This window comes from Lissotriton vulgaris, chromosome 2_1 (genome assembly GCF_964263255.1).
Source record: "Lissotriton vulgaris chromosome 2_1, aLisVul1.2, whole genome shotgun sequence".
NCBI classification, from domain to species: Eukaryota; Metazoa; Chordata; class Amphibia; order Caudata; family Salamandridae; genus Lissotriton; species Lissotriton vulgaris.
The window spans coordinates 1,797,706,878-1,797,723,484 of NC_141687.1; the positions used below are offsets into that span (position 1 = coordinate 1,797,706,878).

At 40.8% G+C, this 16,607-nt stretch overlaps 1 protein-coding gene across 1 annotated transcript in view; it reads right to left on the reverse strand.

Annotated features, from left to right (window-relative positions):
* Positions 1 to 16,607, reverse strand: part of TRPM5 (transient receptor potential cation channel subfamily M member 5) — a 545,198-nt gene that overhangs the window by 230,016 nt on the left and 298,575 nt on the right. The gene's annotated exons all lie outside the window — the stretch shown is intronic.

Genomic DNA, 16,607 nt, shown 5'->3' on the forward strand with positions numbered 1-16,607 from the left:
ACTTTTTTTCAACATTCTCAAAGAGGAAGGGGTCCCAAGGGGATCCCTACTCATTTGCAAATGGGTTGCCACCACTTTTAAAATGGTGGTAAATTATTACTATTTTGCAACCGGAGCTCAGTTGTAAAACATACAATACTAATTTGATATTTGGATTGGACAACAAAACCATGTAATTTCTAAATACTGAATCGTAAATGCAATTGCAATCCAGTAAGAAGTTACCAAATTGCATTTTGCATTTTGTACATTAGAAAAAGCAATTTCCCAGTTGCAAACAGCCCGATTCTGTCTTCACAGACATTGACTGCCCCACCAAACATATTACTATTGCTTTGTCAGGTCTATCCTAAAGACCTTTTACTGCCTCACTAGCCTCATTAAATTCCTGAATAAAAAATACGTACCTATATACAGAACTTTGGGTAAGCCTTCTTCATCCACTGGTCTGCTCAAATATCATTCACATTTTGCTTCTGCCAACCTCACTATGTGGCTTGTGGCAATGGGTCAGCCCATGTCTCTTATTGCACTGTGAGTGACAACATTTTGCCTGATCACATTTCGGGGCATATGTATCAAGCCCATTCCCATTCGCAAACGGGCCGATTCTCAGAGGGAATCACAAAATTAGCGATATCCTATTTTGCAAATGCATTTAAGTAATCGAAAAGTTGTGTGATTTTAGCTTAAGGAATCGCAAATTACCATTAACTTCAGGTTGGTGGTAATTTGCGATTTCTTTGAAAAATTCACTTTTTTGCATTTTTCAAAGAGCCATGTGGCACACATACATGTCCTTAGGGCATGTATGTGCACATGTGCACACATGCACATTTCAGGGGTGCAACAGGATGTCCTATAGGCACCCTGGCACCCTTGAAATTGCATGCGCAATTTGCGAGTATCTATTGGGTACTCGCAAATTGCGCACGCAATTCCCTATCATTCCTATGGGCCTCTTGGCCCATAGAAATGATTGGGAAGCAATTCTTTAATTGCGACTCGCAATTTGCGAGTCGCAATTAAGGAATGTCAAGGAAGCACAAAATATTTTCACATTTTTAATTACATCTCGTTTTGCGATTCTCAAATAGAGATTCTCAAAAAATCGCTATTCGAGAATCGCAAAATCATTGTTTGATACATATGACCCTTGGACATGTTCCTCTAAAGTAATGCACTTCAGTTCTAGAGCTCGGGTGGTAAAATGTTACTAATTTATTTCTTTTTCATTATGTGTCCCTTTTTTAGACATCCTTTTGTAAGTAAGCAGTGTCCTCCCTTTATAGCAATTCAAAGCTGATTTCACCTTTTCTTTGCTCAAATAAAAATAATGGAAGAAGACTAATTTCTAATGCAATGCAGCACTAAACCCAATGTTGCTGTGTTGCCTGAAAGGGAAAGAACAAAACTGTGCCATATCTGCTAAGATATGGTGCTGTTTTTGTCTCTTGCTATATGCTGCTGCACTTAAGGCAGTACCAAAGTCCCTTGCGCCAAAGTTCAGGGGTACGTGTGATGTCAAGTATACTTTTTCTACTGAAAGAATTTGATTCCAATACAAAATACCATGAAAACATTATTCCAAGGTAAGGCCAGCCTCAAACAGGCATTATTTTTGGTGCAATTTGCTGTCTATAAATGTTAGTAAATAGAGGTTTGTGCGAAAAGCCATATGTGACTGCATGGGAACAACCGTGTACCATTCATAGTATTCCTCCTTGATGCAAAGTAATGCAAAACAGTTCTAGCACTATTTTGCATTATTCTAAGGCTTTTTACCATTTTTGGTCTGGAAAGTCAATCCCACATCAACAGTTTGTGAGGGTTTGCATGCTATGATTCTATTGTTGTGAAGCACTATACGTGGACCAACTACAGCCTGGAAATCACCACCAAAACCTCTCCAAAGTTCCTGTATGGCGTCTGCCCACTTTCCACATCAAACTTGCACAAGGTAAAACACGACTTTGCTTCCATGGGCTACACGTTCCATATTGAACTGCCAAATTGTCAATAGGATACACATCCACTGCATATTTCTTTCAATGTGAGTAGTCCTGATGTTCCTCAGCACTGGATTCTTTCCTCCAGGACTTGTGAAAGCAGGGAATTGCACAAAGCTGTGACTAGTTTTGTGGTGCTCAATATTACCAATAATGTGACTTTCTCCTGAGCTTGCGTATATGCTCCCATTGCCTGAAGGTCCTTTTTCATGCATTGAAGTTTTAGCCTCCATGTATGGGATTTCTCTGCCCAGTTCCTGCATTGCTTTCACAAAACCATGTGTCCTTTTCCTGTGCAGCTTGCCGCAGATTTCTCCCAGCCCTGCGTTGCTTTCAGGGTGTCTATCTGTAAGAGTAAGCTGCACAAAGCCAGTGTGTTTTCCTGTTGCTGGGAGAAGTTCTGCGTCTTACTGCTCCATAGTAACCTAGTGTATTTGTCCCTTGTTGGTTTGTTTCGCTGTTTGTTCACATTAAGGTTGCTTCGCGTTCTCTATCCTGTTTATTTGGTGTATGCTGTTTATGTCTGTTGTTTTCTGGCATATACAGCTGCCTGTTCCTCTGCATGAGTACACCTTTCCCATAGCCATATATTCTTTGACTTTCAGTGGTGCGCCACCCGGAGTCCTTGACAGACTGCATAGGTCCAAGTTTCAAGCTCCACTGGACCCAACATGTTTTCCTGTTGTGTTAAGGTACTCCTCTCCATCACTAAGCATCCTCTGAAAGCCTCTAAAGGAACCCTTAGTCTAATGAAAAACGTGTTAAAGAAAATAAAATATTACGAGCTCAGTATAACCCAGAGTGGATCTCTGACCCATCAATATTAAACTTTTATGAGATTTTGAAAATAACAGGTTTTTGCCGATTTTATTAGCTCAACCAAAGGAGGATTCCCAAGACTCTGGTAGTGCTTTTGCTAGCTCTGTATATTCTTATTATTATTATATGGATTTGTAGAGTGCATGGCTACTCAAAAAGGGTTTCCAAGCACCATGCTCCTCCTCACATCACAGAACAGCCAAGTTTTTGACAATTTGTGGAAGACCGAGAGAGAATGACATGCTCTTATGGATGGGGGTAAATAGTTCCACAAATTAGGACCTAAATTGAAAAAAGCTCGGATTCCTTGACAGGATTTCCTTACTGTGGGAATAACTGCGAGAACGAGATTACTTGAGCACAGATAACGATTAGGTTAATACAGTGACATCAAGGATATGAGATAGATGGGGCCAGAATTATATAAACATTTACTTTAAGTTGCACTTGTCCTTCAGTTGGTATTCAATAAAGTACATGGAGAAGGCTAGCTTTGGACGTAAATTTGGGAAGCTGTATTAAAAGTCTTGCAGTGGCATTTTGCACCATCTGAAGCTATTTAAGCAGGACCTTCGAAATGCTTAGGTAGAGAATATTACCATAGTCCAGCCTGGAGGTAATCGAGGTCTGGATTACAGTTCTTTGGGCTTAGACAGAGAGACATCCAAGAATTTTCAGGAGCTATCTTAGAATGCCAAAACAGGTGGAAGCAGGCTTGGTAATATGATGACTCATAGAAAAGCTCTCATCAGGCCAAACACCAAGATTCTTAGCACAGGTACTGAAGTAGGATAATTTCCCATTGCTTCAGGCCACAGATGGAGCCCCCAAAGATGGGGGAGGTTGCCCACCAGCAGAGCCTTAGTCTTATCCCCATTCAGCTTAAGGGAGTTAGCATTCATCCAAGTTCAAAGCCTCTGATTCTCTTTAGATGACAGAGAAAACACAACCTGGGTGTTGTCATCGTATCAAATTAGTTTCAGACCACAGCTTTCCACAATATCTGCAAGTGGCCTTACATAAAGATTGAAAAGACTAGTCGAGAAAAAGGGAAGCCGGGTTACGGAGGATTGCACTACCAAGTCATGTCACGTAGGTTCCAGAATATTGCCCACCTCAGATGGCCAGCTGCCACATGACCACAAAGTTAAACATTCATTCAAGGGGTATGAGAGGCAATATGTAAACAAAGTAAATCCACAAAATCTGTATACAGACAAAAACAATAAGTCCATATTGCTGTTTGTAGCCTTAATGTATCTTTAATACAGATGTGCTTGGTTTTCAAAGGTGAACAGCCAACGCGCTTCACCCACACATGGACTTCTTCAGGGCCGCAATATCATGCACTACATAAACATATTAGAATCCAAATATTAACCAAACATTGAGTACAAGTTAAAAGTGGCCTATTGTTTAAGGTACTCTGGGTGGAAGAAACACAGGAAAAAAGGGGAAGAGTACTCCAAGGGAAGACAAACCATTTGGACGGTAAGTAGGGAAACCCATGCTGTTGAATGAAAGTTTGAGTTTCAAAGAATATGAGGAAGGGGAGATTCAAACCCTACGGTGAAGAGTGTCCGATAAGATCAGAACAGTGCACCTAAGCAAATGAGTAAGAATAGAAAGTTAACCCGACTGGTGAGCCAGCCTGATTGTGTGTACGGAAAGGTGAGCTTTTAAAAAAAACTTTGAGTGATCGCAGCATGAGAGGAAATACATCACTATGACCTCGTGTAAAGTTGAGACGATGCAGAAAAAAATAATACTGTTGTGTCCTAGAGTCGGCTTACCAATTTAGGAGTGCTATTTTCTCGCCAGAGGAGCTTATGTAGGTCATCAAGGTGTGCGTGTGCGTGTGCGTGTCGGGCGTAGATAAGGAGGAGTTTACCTAGGCAATGGAAATAAATAAAGAAAAATCCCATTGCATACACAAAGTGTGATTCATGAGAATAATTCATTCAACCAAGCTCTAGTTGCGAAGGACTACCTATTGGTCCATTCGGGGGAGACCCCAGGGCACCTGCGATGAATCATTGTACTTAAGTTTATCAAAAGAATACACAGAAGTATATCCATATGGGATCCCAAGTGAAAAATTAAAAGCATTGAAGAAATCCGTAACTGACTTAAGGGTTATCTATTTGAAGAAAACCTAGCCTAAGTAGCGGCATGTAGTAAGCGGTGGTTCTGAACTGCAATGCGATCCTATTTTTTGTGACTGGTGCAAGAGAACTAGCTATAGTGCACGTTCAGCCCTGTATCAGGTTACAGCAACCATAAAGCAATCTAGAAAATATGTCAGGGCCCCTAAACTACAAACTCAGTGCGTTCGAACCTCAGTATGATGCGGGGCATCACTGACGTCAAGAAACCTTATTCCCAGCTCAGACTATGCGCCCACAAGATGTAATAAAACATAACAATTAGCAGAAATATTTATTTTATAAGTTATAAAAACACTTCTTGTTAACGGTATCCCGCACCAGCCACTATATCTGCGGCTGATGATAAGCCCACGCGCTCACCGCTGCTAAGTGCTTGATGAGGCGTCGTGTGCATGGCTCGCCCCCTTGCTTACTTGTGTTAGGTAAATCGTATGAGAGCTGTGTCCAGTGGTGACTGATCCTACCGGGAGGGAGTAATCTCTCCCAGTCATCCCGATTCCTTTTTAGGTCGAAGCCTGCATTGCAGGGCATGCCCTGCTGCAGGGAAAGAGTTATTGTGAGCAGGGGATTTCAGTATGGCGTGAAGCCACGCCCTTTTTTTCCATTGGCAGGCCTCTGGAAACGGAGGCCTGCCATTGGAAAAAGCTCCTGTTTAGCAGATTTGTCTGCTCTGGATCCCGCCTCTCGAGGACTCCATGACCTGCCTTACGGTAGCACGACAATATTTTTAGAAATATTGCCTTGGCAACCATGAGGCAGGTCAGGGAGTCATGGAGGGGCTGGATTCAGTATCCTGTTCCCGCCCCTTTTTCTTTTTTGTGTGCGTGCGGTTTTCGTTATTGTTGCCTCGTTCTCCTTGCTGGAAGGAGGCATTTCAGTGGATGGACCCTCCTTGTTTGTTGATAGCTGTGCAGACAGCACCCACCTGAGTCCAGCTGCAGAGTGTAGCAGGGCAACGGATCCAGCGATAACTTGTAACTTTCAAACTTTGGGTCGAGAAGCATCCGGTTCACCTGCAATGAACAATTAGCTGTCTCCATAGCCGCTCCAGTAAAAGGACCACCTGTCAAGAAACTAGTTGGACGGTCCTCTCTTTTAGACAGAACCCCGTTATCAGCTTACTCCTATCACGGGAGCTTTTGTCCTTTAATTACGGTAATATACAGCACGCGAGACCACAGTTGTTTCATCCAAAGGATAACCGGAAACATACTTCATTTGCGGTAAGGCGAGTATGGATATCTTGGATTGGCTAAATGATATATTCTCAAATTCACATTGGCTAAGGGATGTCAAGTCACTTCAGGAAATCTGGGAGGGTTTCTTTAAAATCGTTAATTGAATTTGAGGCATTGGCAAACGTATTTACTCCGGGATTGGCTGGAGGCACGTCTTGTCATTTGTTCATTGGTTATGGGACTAAGACTGTAAAACGTTGTTTATCCCCGCCATTCCTCAGTGAACGGAGCATACATAAAAGAGAGACAGAGTAACCCGCTAATTTAAATTGTGTTTGAACCATAAGGTGTACTGAACCGTCAAATTGGTCTTGCTTTAAGTATTGTTTGAGTTATAATTGATTTGCTATTGAGTAACTGAGCAGGGAGAAACTAACGACTCTAGTCAGCGTGTTTGTCGAAGTGATACATTCTAGATTTAGATAAGAAGGGAGTCATCAGTTGCTTATATGAATGGGAGTTAGTCTTCTGAGTGCATCTCTCACGATAAAGGCGGAACATGACTGTGCCGCGAAAGCAGCGTGTGTGGCGCTGCCTCACACCACAACCACTCGATCTCTACATTAGTCATAGAACGTCACATCTGCTTTATGCCCCTCCCTCTACCCATTCGTTGTGTTTCTATCCAGCACAGTCGCTACCAGAAGTAGTTTCTATTGTGTGCGGATCCTTGCTTTGACGGTTTTACTCGCACCTTGCTGAGATTTCGGTGAGTGTGGCATTCAATTCCCAAACGGCTACCAAGTACAACACCCCGTTACATAACAAACAGCAGTTTATGTTCTGAGCCAATCTTTTCGGTGTAAAAGCAAAATGTATCGTCCATTTTGCTAAAACGCTATTCTGCCCCAAAAAGTGAAGTCATGACATAAGAAGAACTTGGCAATTATAGTCTAAACTGCAGAGGTGGGTGTAAGTAATGGTCTCTGCCAGTAACTGTTTTGGAATAATAAATGTGCACATCCTAACCCAAAGACTCATCACACCTTTCTCCCCTAATCAATCAATCAGACTTGTCTAGCATGGCTAATCACGAGGTGCCGGTTCCTTGATTAACGTTAAGTTTATTACTTGTCCACGGGAGCAATCAACTAATGTCTCCTCGTACACTAAAGAAAAGCTCCAACCTATATCCACAACGTTCCAGCCTTGCATTCCATTCACGTGCAGCTGAACCCCCTGAGAACACTCTAGTCAGTCAATAACTTCTATTGCATGATTAATAAAAATCTTTAGTGTCAGTGTGAATTCTCTAAAGAAAGTAATGCACGAGGCATGAATAACAATCAGTATCTGAGTAACAAAAGTGTATAATAGGAGTTAAAATACAATTAGAACAAGCATTTGCAATGCAATAGGTCTCGCATTATTAAAGTTTGAGCTATTGGCATTTTAAATAATGCAACACCAATAGCTCAAACTTTAATAATGCGAGACCTATTGCATTGGAAATGCTTGTTTAGTAAGGAACCCGTGCTATACTTCCGGGTTAGTGTCACTTCCTGTGCACGTCTAGCCAACAACCCCGTGTCGGGAGACGGCCATGCTACTAGTGTGCAAGACCAATAGTAAAGGTTGAAATCATTGGTCTGCCGGTGAGCGGTATAAAAACCAACAATAAATGGAAAAAGTCGCTAATTCAGAAAGAGCTTGATAGTAGTGAGACTGTCAGTTGTTATAGTCATACAGAGTAGGAACGCTGTTAAAATATTACGGTGGCCCAAAGGAATCAGTGAGTAAAAGTGCACGTGGAATTAGGTGGAAAGTGAATCTGACAAGAGAGAAGTCATCAGGTGTAAAGGGAAATTGACAGGAGAATTATATTATAATTCGTACATCTAACCGTACAACAGAAAGACTCATGATTGGATAAGTACATGTATACAGTTTGACCATCTTGTGGTCCTTCATATTCCAATACATTCTTGGTGAGCAGTAACACGAGAACTAGGGAGATTCGGAATTCGTACAGATACATTGGAAAAATACATGTATGCAGTGTGACTATCTTGTGGTACATCATATTCCAATACATTATTGGTGAGCAGTAACACGAGAACTAGGGAGGTTCAGAATTCGTACAGGTGCATATATATTTTAAAACAGCCGTCATGTGGTCCATTCCTGCCTATTACAAAAAACAGAAATAGATCATGCAAGTGTCTCACAGGGTATGCGATTCAGACAATAAGAATATTATGCAATTACTTTTTCAGGGGTACAAGGCAAAACTTTAAGAGGCTTGTCATTGAGTGGTGTTTATCAGCTCTAAGGCGGGGACATAGCACAGGAACACAAAGGTGGTATATAATTCAGACGTAGAGTAATGTATCATGCTGTTGCTAAGAAACAATGTTGGTAACCAGAAAGCCCAGTCCAAACAATCTCATAGACTGGGCTGACATGTCAAAATGTTCACAAAGCAATGAAATACATCATGGTGTGCCAGACCCCTAGCAGTGGCACCCGACTACGCCATGGTTAATTTTCATTGGTGTGTCATTTATCCTAGAGTTTCTGAACAAAGCACATTCCTATAAGACTGCCAGTGTGGTACAATAGTGACAAATTATAGGTAGTAGTGCATTTCATTGTCACTGTTGAGACCCAATGGGGAAGAGCATAGGATGTAGATCCACCTGCTTTCCACTTGTCTGAGAGTCTGTTCCCTGTCATCCCCTCTCTTGTTAGGCATCACAACATCAATGCCATGGAAGAAAAACTTCATCCTATCTACTCCACTCTTGCAAGTGTGTGAGACTAATGCATATGACGTGTCCCCATTTAAGACTGCTCTGCGGTGTTCTTGGATGCGTGTTTTGAGCTGTCTTACACTGCTTCCAACATATATCTTTCCACAACCACAAATTAGTATGTAGATCACAAAACTGGTAAGGCAATTGATGAATTGACGTATCCTGTGTTGCATGCCTGTGTTGTACCTAAAGGTGGTGGTCTTGTTACACCCTAGGCTGCAAATGTTGCATGAGCTGAAGGTATAGAATCCTAATGGTTTGTGCAGCCAGCTTTGTAGTTGTGGTGTTTTGCAGAGTGTATAGCTGGGGGAGAGTGAGACCCTGATAATTCTACTCTTGCTGAAGGTCATAGATGGTCTTAGTGACCAGTGTTTGCATAGTATTTTGAACCCCTCATGGTTGAGTGTAGAGTGCGTTGTGATGAATGAGAGTCTCTCCTTTCCCTTTCTGGTATCCTTAGCCTTGCTTGTTAGTGTGTCGCTCCTCTTAAGGTTCCTTGCTCTGTTCTTAGCTATGTTCAACACACTTTGTTCATAGCCTCTTCTACTGAGTCTGACCATAGCCAATTTAGCTTGTACCTCAAAGTTTACATCCTCACTACAGTTTCTACAGATGCATACCAATTCACCATATGGGATAGCCTTCTCAGTTGATGCTGGGTGAGAAATGCTGAAATGTAAGATGCAGTGCATAGTCTTTCCTGTACAATGTACTGTGTATTCTGTTGTTCCAGACATACAGCTTTATATCTAGGAAATATATTCTGTACTGGGACATCTCAAGGGTGAAGGGGACATTGAGTGTGTTGGTGTTGAGAAAGTTAAAATATTCTGTCAGGTCATGTACTGTGCCCGTCCATATGATGATGATATCATCTATATACCGGCCCCAGAACTGAATGTGTCCAGACCAGTCCGAGGCTGCTCTTGACCATGCATGCTGCACCCACCCTATGAAGAGGTTCGCATACAAGGGAGCAAATTTGGAACCCATCGCCGTCCCCTGTTCTTATAGCACAAATTCGACCCAAAGGTATTGGAGTGCTTTGCATGAGCACCAGTTACGTTACACAAGGACACATTAATTTTTTTGTTTGTTAGGCACGTGGAGATTAAGCGATTTGCCCAGAATCACAGGATGTGGAGTCGACCCCGGGGCTCGAAACTTGGCTTCCCAGCTCCAAAGTGAGCAGGCTAGACGTGAGACCACAACCTCTCCCCTATGGCTATGCCTGCTCTGAAGCCTGATTGTGCAGGCTGGAGCAGGTGTTTCAGTTCTGTATGCAGTGTAAGCTGTCGATTAATGTGTTTTTCCAGAACTTTAGCCAAAATAGGTAAAAGGGAGGTTGTCCCATAATTGGACCAGGTGAAAGGGTCAAGGCTCGGCTTTTTCAGCAGGGGCATGATCATTGTGTGTTTTCAAGTTCAAGGGACAATGCCTTCTAAGAGTGGTGCATTCAGAAACTTAGTAAGCAGATCAAGAGATTGTGGGGCAAGTTTGCGAAACATCAAAGGTAGACAGGAGTCCAAAGGTGAGCCTGATTTGTAGCGGTAAGAAACGATGAAAAAGTCAGGATGCCCAAAGGCTGAAAAGAGTTCAGTGAGAAAGGCAGGACAGGTTGTAACTGACAGCGATTAGAGTCAAGAGTAAAGGAAGAAGAAGCATGAATATTCACAACCATTTTTTGAGAAAAAGCTACCTAATTCGTCACACTGAGGTTGCGATGGGGGGCAACAATGTTTTCACTTCTTGAAATTTTTTCAGAATAAAAAGTGGCTCTAGTTGAGCAGCACTTTTTATGATAGTTCTTTAAAGCTGATTTATGCTTCTGTTTGTCTTCTTCACTGTAGGACTTACGACAGACTCTTTCCAAGAATTTACAGATCTTTTTATTTTTGTGCAAGGCATCATGAAATGATGGTGCTGCAAGAAGCATTCTGTGATGCTTCCTGCGCTTAGTTTTATTAGACATTAAAGAGTGAAGCGAGATCTGAAGCCAATTATCAATGATCGGTGAGTCGGATTCCACTGAGTTGCTCATGGTTGAGGAATTTGACTCTAAGGTGGAATTCAAAACAGAAACATTGAGTTTTGACCAGCCCCTTCCAAAGGAGACTTGCTGGTCCTTCCACTTCGGGGGCACCCAAGGGATATAGAGGGAAAAAGGTACAGCGAAGTGATCGGACAAAGATAAAGGAATTGACTCATTTGCATACAGGCTCTTCAAGTTGGAAAATGAGGGGTCAAGCAGGTGTCCAGCCTAATGAGTTGGAGTGTTGTAATGAGCTGGGCATCCGGGCCATAAATCCCTCTATCAGAGAGTAGGCAGTTTTAAAGGGCAGAATGTCAAAATGAATGGTAAAACCACCAAGAATGGTAAAGGTGGCATATTTTAAGATAAACAGGGAGAGAACCTCTGAAATGAAGGTACTCCAATTACCCGCAGGTCCAGGACGGCGATACATTAGGGTGCCAGACAAGGTGAGAATTCTTACTTAAGAACAGGGAGAACAACAAGACCTCACAATTTAGTAACATGAGACCATTTTGCATACATATTATGTTTTTAAAATAATTGCAATAAGTATGTTATATTTAAGGGACAGTGCGGCAACGATGTCTTGCACTTAGGCCTCATCAAGTAAGGTTTCACTTAAGAAAATGGTGCCCGGACCACAGTCAATAAAAAAATGTAAAATATTGAATGATGTTGTAGTGAGTGACACTTGATATTTAAAAACGGAAAGCAGTCAAAGTAGAGCTCCAGCATTAGTATAAACCAGCAAATTCCTTGCCACTAACTAGTATACCCAGTGTTCAGTTACAAGACTCAGGTACGACAAAAAACGCATACAAGAATACACAGCACAAGTTAACATTACAGGTATTCCTTGGTGTTCTGTTGTGTACTCTAGGCGAGCTTGATTAGCTGATGGGTACCCGAAGTCTGCTACTGCCTCTTCTAAAATCTTACAAGTCATTCAGAGCTCTCACTTCAGCAGGATAGATTCTCTTTCTGAGGGATCAGTAAACTCTATGTTAATCATTACCTTCACCATGATTGATGCCCTATCGATCTGAAAAACAGTACTCCAGTCTCAACACCTACAAGCCCTGTTAACCCAGTTTGTGATGTGTAGTTTTATAAACAATAACAAATACACACTCTAAAGGAGCAATACTGGCAAGAAATCTTGCTTCTGCATGAAACACTACTAATGCCCCTCCAAAGACCACAAAAGATCAGCTTTACCCCCTAGTGGTAATGGTCAAGAGGCTGTTCCAACTTCTAATATACTGTCCACTATTTCTGCCTCTATCACAGCTGTTAGTCTATAGAACTAGCCCTTGACTCAGCTTGCAGATCGAGTCTCCTCATAGAATTTGGCACTCATTGATTTTGATTTAATTTTAACTTCTACTGTGCTTCATATTTCCAGCTCTGATATTGGTCAAAAACATTTCTGGACATGCCAGCCATTGATCCTGATTTCAAGCTGGCCTACCCTATGACACCTGCATGTCTGAAATCTAAGACACTTTTGATAGACAGCAATTTAAGACAGTACAGCTCCTTGACATACTAGTGTCTGATCCTTAAAAACTGGCTACACCAATTGCAACTTCAGTTTAACTGAAACCAAAAATGGTATGTCGTCTCCAACCAAAGCATAAAACTCTAAATAATAATTATAATGTACATTTTATTTGATTCAGACCTCAACTGAGGTCAACAAATAGAAATACATAATTATAGAAGTTATATCTGTACTTTTCAAGAATGACCTTAAAAACTCATTGTAAGCTTAAACAGGTTATAGCAATTTGGGTCGGCAAGTACAAAATACATGACTTTGAGACTGTTAAATTTGAGCACTTTTCAAGAATTTTTAAAAAACTCTTTAAAAACTTAAACATCCTATAGCAGATAAATTCATTCGAGTCTTACACACCGTTATTAAATCTTGAGTTAAAATAGCATTGTATCTTAAGCAAATAGGCTTTATAATTTGGTGCCGGGCCTCTACCAAAATTGGATTTGGACAGATTAGTAATACGTGAAAAAGAACTTGTGTTCCACCATTACACAAATCACAATTACCTGAGGGATTTTCAGTGGAGTTCCATCTGGAGGAATATACTTTTAAAGGGAGAATTCCTAATCGCAGAAGAAGGATACAGCGTACTCTATGCTCTAACTGAAACTGTAGATAGTGCTCTGGGGTTTTATAACCTATGTTTTCCGCAAATTTTTTATAATATTGAATTGGGTACAATATTCTTTATCTAATTCAAAACTTATTCACAGTGTCATATGTTTTAAAAAGAGCTTCAGATGCGCTGGAGATCAAGCCTACAAAAGCTCTACGGTGCATTAGGATACCTTGAGGGCTATTTTAAGGTTCCTATTGAAAGTATGCTGTGCCGATTCAACTCTAAAAGTGTCCAATTTTAAAATGCATCTAGGGGTGCCAGGAATGCGTGTAAAAGGTTAAAGGCGCATCTTATAATGTTGGAGACGGCTCGAGCATATATGCTGGTTAAAGAAAGCTCAAGACGTAAGGCTTGTACAGGGACTGATTGGGTTACTTTTAGCAGTATCTGTAGAATAATCCCTTCTTTCATTTTTAGTGGTTGCCAGGTTTTAATCTGTATATGTTCCAAGGCATAAGATAAAATAGGTGGGATTTATTTTCATACTGTAAACCTCCAACAGGGATTTAAAATGTCTTTTCTCAGTTAAGCAATACAATCTCTGTTATGCCCCGGCATGGGAGTCTACCTTTCGCCCAAGATATTGAAGATGGGGAGCATTTTATAAGTTGTACCAAAAGATTAAAGTTATTCTTTCACTATGTTGATAGGGTTACCTCCCAGTGACCATGTGAGAGGCAGAGATTTCCTTCTTCCTCTAAATAGTAAAATGTTGCTTTTAGATATCTTAGAAACTATGAAAGTTTATTTTACGTTTCGATTTAATTTGTTTAGGTTTCTTTGTAGGCCAATTGGGGTACGATTGAGTATAACAATGTCATCAGCATACATTAAGCTATGGATATCACTTTGTGCTAATTTTGGAGGAAAATTATTACATTGGGAAAAGTTCTCTGGTAGGTCACTTGGGGCAAGAAGACAACCTTGTTTCAGTCCATTCATCATGGGGATTGGACTGGTTAAGATCTTTTCTCCCCCCAATTTGAACTCTACACCATGTTACTTGTATGTTAAGAAATGATTATTGTAAGGAGATCATGAGGAATCCCAAGACTCTCTAGTTTTTTCCATTATGTTGGTCTATCCATGCTGTCAAAAGCGGTCAAAAAATAAATAAAAGCGCAGGAAACAATTTGTGATCTTAACATTACATACTTATCAAGGACAGTCTGGAGGATAGCAATATTGTCCGTAACTGAATGTTTCAACAGGAAGCCAGCCTGTGTCATAGGAATCACATAATTCAAGAATGCCCAATTTTTAGATGGTCCAATACGCATGCTGCGAAGATCTCTCCAGTGGCATCTAGGAGGGCGATTTGTCTGTATTTGGTTGGATTCGATCGGGAGCTTTTTTTGAAAAGGGTGACCACGATGCTCCCCCACCAGGATTTTGGTATTTTCCCAGTTTAGGAACAATATTGGAAAAGAGGGGTTAAAAATGTACTCAAGTATTCAGGGTTTGATTGTAGAACTTTTATTAGGGTGTTGTCTGGACCCATTGCTGAAGATATCAGGCAGATTTAATAAAAACGGCGATCTGTGTAGACGATATGGCTAACATGTCATGATCAGATTGGCCCTTTCGAAAGGGGCACTTGCTGGGACAGACTTGATTTTGAATGTCAGATTTATATAATTTGAGGATGTGTTTTTCCCATACCGATGATAAGACTGGTGACGCTTGAATTGATTTCCTGATCCCCATTTGCGCAGCTACAACGCTCCAGAATGCCTTCTTATTTCTGCGTTTTACTGCAGTTTGGATATTGGCCCAGTTTCTATCTTTTTGGTCTTGCTTTTCTTTTTCTTTTTTTCGTTGGCAAAGTTTTTAAACTTTCTTATTTCTCTTTGTCTTGTGGCACACATAGATTGAAATTGCATTTGGGTCAAATTATTTAAGTGTAGTGACAGATGATCTGTTGGCTTTCTGTTTTGATGGATTTTGCCTTTATCTTGGCTAGTTATATTTGCCTAAAGGGTAGCCACAACAAGTTGTACTATATCTTCGTATCTCGATATGGGATCACCTTCTCCACTTAGAAGGGCTGGAAAAAAGGAGTAAATTGCAGTATTTATTTTATTGATTGCTTTGGAATTCCAGTGGATCCTGCCTGATTTTTTATTTTGCATCTGCCCGACCATTTAAGGATCATAAAGACCATGGGGAAGTAGACTGTGTTAACATTTCAATTCCTATAGTCAAATATGCCTGATCACGTTTGTGTGTGTACTAAATGATTAATAATTGAACTTTTGCAAAAAGATCTATACTGCAAATTACATAATCTAAAATAGAAGAACTACAAGTACCCATTTTTTAGTGAATGCGGCCAGGATATCTCCTTCTGCTCTTCTTTTAGAATAAAGCTATTAATTGCCGCAATATGAGACAAAAGCAGTTTCACTCGTTTTTCTGCTCTTATCTTATGAGGGCATATGGGGGTTGGAATAGAACAGGCTGCATCTTGTGCTGACTTCCCCATGTTATTCAATAAGGGGTTCGAGATTTCTCCATTGAAGTCCCCAGCTTTTATCGTCGGAGGAAACCCGCTGGATTCTAGAGTTTGATCATTTTCGTGAGGGATTTTCCAAGAGGGGATCATTGGAAGAACCGGTTGGAATATATATATTAAAGAGTAGTAGATCTAGGATAAGCTCCGTATTTTCTTTTTGGCACTTGATGTTGGCACATTGCACGGTCGGGAGAGAGAGCTCTATTTCTTCGGGATCCCAATCGATTTCTTCTTTTAGTAGAATCTCGAGGCCTCCTTTTGCACGGCCTCCTCTTGTGGCCTCTGCTGCAGTAACAAACACAAAGTAATCTTTTTGAAAAAAGGGGCCAGGGACCAAGTTTCTTGCAGCAACGCAATGGACGGCAAGTTTTCCAAAATAAAAGATAACTTTTTCCAGCTATATTCCATGATACTATTTTTAAGTTACTCCTGAAAAGAGAGTTTTAAGTCTTTGCCCGTTTTATTGCTATCTATAGAGCCAGCAACCCACGCCCAGGTATTTTCATCAGGCTGGAGCGACTTTTTTTGTATCAGAACGATTCCAGATCCAGCGCACTCCGTCTTTAAGTGAGATCATCAGAGCGCCATCCTGAATGTTCCTCGATGTTTTGCGGGTCATGAGTTGCTGGTTATTATTATTGAGGGGGCCTCATCCCTTTCTGTCTCTTTTGGATATTTATAAAGAGCGTTGATTCCTTTAACTTCGGATATATCAAATCTGTTTTTACGATGTGTGTCTTTTTCTTTAATAATTATAGAAGAAATTACATTGTACCAAAACTTGACATTTGCCACCGAAAAGACGAGTTTATTTAGGAAAGAGACTAATTTTATTTCTGCAGTGGCGAGTGATTGAAGTGAATGAACTTTATGTAATAATTCCACTA